Below are 5,804 nucleotides of genomic sequence, written 5' to 3' on the forward strand. Positions count from 1 at the left end.
GAATACCAGACCACCTGACTTGCCTCTTAAGAAACTTGTATGAAGGTCAGGAAGCAACAGTTAGAACTGGATATGGAACAATAGACTTGGTCCAAATAGGAAAAGGAGTACGTCAAGGCTGTATATTTTTACCCTATTTATTTAACTTCTATGAAGTGTACATCATGAAAAACGCTGGGATGGAAGAAGCACAAGCTGGAATCAAGATTGCCTGGAGAAGTATCAATAACCTCAGATATGCAGATGACACCACCCTTATGGCAGAAAGTGAAAAGAACTAAAAAGCCTCTTCATGAAATTGAAAGGGAGAGTGAAAAAGTTGCCTTAAAGCTCAACATTCAAAAAACGAAGATCAGGGCTTCTGGTCCATCACTTCATGGGAAATAGATGGGGAAACAGTGGAAACAGTGTCAGACTTTATTTTGGGGGCTCCAAAATTACTTCAGATGGTGATTGCAGCTATGAAATTAAAAGATGCTTACTTCTTGTAAGGACAGTTATGACCAACCTAGATAGCATATTGAAAAGCAGAGACATTACTTTGCCAACGAAGGTCCGTCTAGTCAAGGCTATGGTTTTTCCAGTAGTAATGTATGGATGTGAGAGTGAGAGTTGGACTCTGAAGAAAGCTGAGCCCCAAAGAATTGATGCGTTTGAACTGTGATGTTGGAGAAGACTCTTGAGAGTTGCTTGGACTGCAAGGAGATCCAACCAGTCCATTCTGAAGGAGATCAGTCTTGGGTGTTCTTTGGAAGGAATGATGCTAAAGCTGAAACTCCAGTACTTTCGCCACCTCATGCGAAAGTTTGACTCATTGGAAAAGACTCTGATGCTAGGAGGGACTGGGGACAGGAAGAAAAGGGGATAACAGAGGATGAGTTTGCTGAATGGCATCTTCGACTCGATGGATGTGAGTTTGAGTGAACTCCGGGATTTGGTGATGAACAGAGAGGCCTGGCATGCTGCAATTCATGGGATCACAAAGAGTTGGACACGACTGATCAACTGAACTGAACTGAACTGAAAGTACAGAGGGGTCTCACATAAAAGTACAGGGCACAAAGAAGAGGACCACCATAGTAATGTGGGAGCCATAGGTGGACAAGTCTTTGTGCCTCCCTTCCTGACTAACATTTTTTAGGGAGCACAGAATCATCCCATAGCAGATGAGTAAGAGTGTAAAGATGACCACAGAGATTGCCCCATCGTTGGCCAGCACTGTGAGGATAGTAATGTAGGTGTCAGTGCAGGCAAGTTTTATCAAGGGGTACATCGCAGGCAAGTTTTATCAAGGGGTACATCAGAAGAAGTGGTCAATGACATTGGGGTCACAATAGGGAAGTTTGTAAACGAAGAGAGGATGAAGTACCCCATGCAAAAACCCACCAATCAAAGTAAGTAGCAGCAACAGAATACAAACTCATTTATTCATGATTGTCAAATAATGCAAGGGTTTGGAGATGGCCATATAATTGTCATAGGCCATGACCACCAGGAGTATTATATCAGAATCATCAAATAAGTGCCCTGTAAAAAGTTGTATCATGAAAGCTTAGAAAGAAATGATTTTCTTTTCACACAGCAAGTCTATAATCATGTTTGGAGTGACTATTGTAGAATAAACACCATCAAGAAATGATAAGTATATGTGTTAGTATACTGTATTGTTGTTTTTCTTTCTGGATTATTTCACTCTGTATAATCAGCTCCAGTTTCATTCATCTCATCAGAACTGATTCAAATATATTCTTTTTAACGGCTGAGTAATACTCCATTGTGTGTATGTACCACTGCTTTCTTATCCATTCATCTGCTGATGGACATCTAGGTTGTTTCCATGTCCTGGCTATTATAAACAGTGCTGCGATGAACATTGGGGTATATGTGTCTCTTTCAATTCTGGTTTCCTTGGTGTGTATGCCCAGCAGTGGGATTGCTGGGTGATATGGCAGTTCTATTTGCAATTTTTTAAGGAATCTCCACACTGTTCTCCATAGTGGCTGTACTAGTTTGCATTCCCACCAACAGTGTAGGAGGGTTCCCTTTTCTCCACAACCTCTCCAGCATTTATTGCTTGCAGATTTTTGGATCACAGACATTGTGACTGGTGTGAAGTGGTACCTCATTGTGGTTTTGATTTGCATTTCACTGATAATGAGTGATGTTGAGCATCTTTTCATGTGTTTGTTAGCCATCCATATGTCTTCTTTGGAGAAATGTCTGTTTAGTTATTTGGCCCATTTTTTGATTGGGTCGTTTATATTTCTGGAATTGAGTTGCATAAGTTGCTTGTATATTTTTGAGATTAGCTGTTTGTTAGTTGTTTTATTTGCTATTATTTTCTCCCATTCAGGCGGCTGTCTTTTCACCTTGCTTATATTTTCCTTTGTTGTGCAGAAGCTTTTAATTTTAATTAGATCCCATTTGTTTATTTTTGCTTTTATTTCCAGAATTCTGGGAGGTGGATCATAGAGGATCCTGCTGTGATTTATGTCTGAGAGTGTTTTGCCTATGTTCTCCTCTAGGAGTTTTATAGTTTCTGATCTTACATTTAGATCTTTAATCCATTTTGAGTTTATTTTTGTGTGCGGTGTTAGAAAGTGATCTAGTTTCATTCTTTTACAAGTGGTTGACCAGTTTTCCCAGCACCACTTGTTAAAGCGATTGTCTTTACTCCATTGTATATTCTTGCCTCCTTTGTCGAAGACAAGGTGTCCATAGCTGTGTGGATTTATCTCTGGGCTTTCTATGTTGGTTCCATTGATCTATATTTCTGTCATTGTGCCAGTACCATACTGTCTTGATGACTGCGGCTTCATAGTAGAGCCTGAAGTCAGGCAAGTTGATTCCTCCAGTTCCATTCTTCTTTCTCAAGATTTCCCTGGCTATTCGAGGTTTTTTTTTATTTCCATACAAATCTTGAAATTATTTGTTCTAGTTCTGTGAAAAATATCACTGGTAGCTTGATAAGGATTGCATTGAATTTGTAAATTGCTTTGGGTAGTATACTCATTTTCACTATATTGATTCTTCTGATCCATGAACATGGCATATTTCTCCATCTATTAGTGTCCTCTTTGATTTCCTTCATCAGTATTTTATAGTTTTCTATGTATAGGTCTTTAGTTTCTTTAGGTAGATATATTCCTAAGTATTTTACTCTTTTCGTTGCAATGGTGAATGGAATTTAGAAAGATGGCAATGATGACCCTGTATTCAAGATAGCAAAAAAGACTCAGATGTGTATAGCGGACTTTTTGACTCAGAGGGAGAGGTAGAGGGTAGGATGATTTGGGAGAATGGCATTGAAACATGTATAATATCATGTAAGAATCGAATCACCAGTCTATGTCTGATGCAGGATACAGCATGCTTGGGGCTGGTGCACGGGGATGACCCAGAGGGATGTTGTGGGGAGGGAAGTGGGATGGGGGTTCATGTTTGGGATCGCATATACACCCGTGGTGGATTCATGTCAATGTATGGCAAGACCAATACAGTATTGTAAAGTAAAATAAAGTAAAAATAAAAATTAAAAAAAGTCCTAAGTTGATACTTTTAAAATCAGCCTTTATTTTGATGTATGGCAAAACCAATACAATATTGTAAAGTAATTAGCCTCCAATTAAAATAAATTTATACTTAAAAAAAACCGATAAGTAGCCAATAAAGAAGTACATAGGGAAATGCAGAGTAAGATTGAACACCACAGTCAAGACAATGAATAGATTGCCCATCCTTGTTGCCATGTAGATGAGCAAGAAGACAACAAATAATGTTCTCTGACCCTGGACACTCTGAGTGAGCCCCAAGAGGACAAATTTAGTTACTTTATTCCTTTGTTCCATAGGTTCTTCTGTAGCTCTTATTTCAGAGTTTGGGGGAAAATTACCTTCAAATGCAATTATTACTAGAGGATTTCTGAAGTCTTAAATTAAATTGTTTATTCATTCAAACAATGAACCTTAATGTTTGTTATGATGCAATACTGTCAGATATTATAAGGTTGATCAAAACATTGTCTTGATCTCAAAAATCTTATAGAGTGGAAAATAATTGAGATTTACATACATGGGAAAAAGGACACAGTATTAAATAAAATAGGTGCCACAACTAGCTTTCCATCTGGAAGCTAATGAAATAGCAAAGATAGTTAATATTTTATATAAAATAAAAACTGAATAAAATGTAAAGCAAGATTTTTTTATTTTATATTCAATTTATTAAAGATGTTATTGTCTCCATTCCAGAGGTAGAAGAATCTTCTTAATCAATCACTGAAATTACAAATTAATATATTTGACAGTTTGATATTTCTGTTTTGGATTTAGGAAAGGATCTAATAACATCAACTGAAAAAAGTATTAATTGCTTGAAAAATAATTTATGTTTTAGGGAGTATACATAGAGTAAATTTCTAAAATAGACACATATCTATAAGCAACTTATGAATATGATTATAAATAAAAATATAAAAATATTGAAAGGAAGAATATACCTAAATGACCAGCAAACATACAATCAGATGTGGAAACTCACCTGTGAATAGAAAAGTATAAAATGCAGTAGTAGCTTGCTTCCTGCCATATTACCTTGGTTTCTTTAATGTTACTGAGTCAACATTTACAGATGCTACATCATCTTTTAATTTTGAAGTTTAACAAAAAGTGTTTAGAGAATACAGTAAATGAATCTAATATCAAATTTATAAATATCTGTCTATGAAAATGTTCCCAAATAGTAACACTTGAGATTAATTTCTATTAAAATTTTATGTTATAGAAGGAAATTTTATTTCAGAGAATTAGAACATGAAGATATCTAAAAAGTGTATTACAAAATTTTATTTTTGGTGATCACAAAAGATTCCTAACATGGTTGATTATGAAAATCACAAAGGAAAACTCATAAAAGACTGAATTCTCACACCACCAATGTACTCTCGCAAAATGGAAAGCCTAAGGCAGAATCTTGTGTAAAGTACAGTTCCAGTTTACCTGCATAAGAAAACAATCATGCATTCCATGTTCTGGGCTCTGATGCTTTCTCCTTTTCCCATCATAACTGATGCCAGCTCTATGAAGACAAAAAGTCAGATACATTCATTATCATTTCCCTTTTAACTCTTTCCATGTGACCAACTCTTTCCATGTTTACAGAAAATCTAATTCATCTCAGTATTTCAGAAAGACACTACCTTTCAAACTATTTGGATTTTCAATATTAATATGAATATCCTATTACCTAAAGAATTCTGACTCTTAACTATGAAGAGAGACTCAAAATATTCATAGTTATCAGGATTTTTCCTAAACACCAGTGTTAAATCAACATTTTAATTGGAGAGAAAACTAGACTTCCCTGGTGGCTCAGAGGTTAAAGTGTCTGCCTGGAATGCAGGAGACCTGGGTTTGATCCCTGGGTTGGGAAGATCCCCTGGAGAAGGAAATGGCAACCCACTCCAGTACTCTTGCCTGGAGAATCCCATGGAGGGAGGAGCCTCGTAGGCTACAGTCCATGGGGTCACAAAGAGTTGGACACGACTGAGTGACTACACTTTCATTTACATAAAAATGTTGCTCTATATATTTTATACCAATGAAAGCAAAATAGTGAAATAACATTTATAGTTATTTGATTCTCAATCAGTTTTAGTGTCTTCTCTTCAGTGTTGAACTTTGGTTTTCCTGAAGGATGGAGAATAATTTCATATACATACTTCATTATGATTTGAGTCTACTGTTTAAATTCATAAAAGTCTGTCATGTGAAGTGAGGGAAAAGGTCCATAAATACCTTATCTAC

At 36.3% G+C, this 5,804-nt stretch overlaps 1 pseudogene; it reads right to left on the bottom strand.

Annotated features, from left to right (window-relative positions):
- On the bottom strand, window positions 1,040-3,848 carry LOC102188692 (annotated as a pseudogene).

The sequence above is a fragment of the Capra hircus genome, chromosome 15 (assembly GCF_001704415.2).
Source record: "Capra hircus breed San Clemente chromosome 15, ASM170441v1, whole genome shotgun sequence".
NCBI lineage: Eukaryota > Metazoa > Chordata > Mammalia > Artiodactyla > Bovidae > Capra > Capra hircus.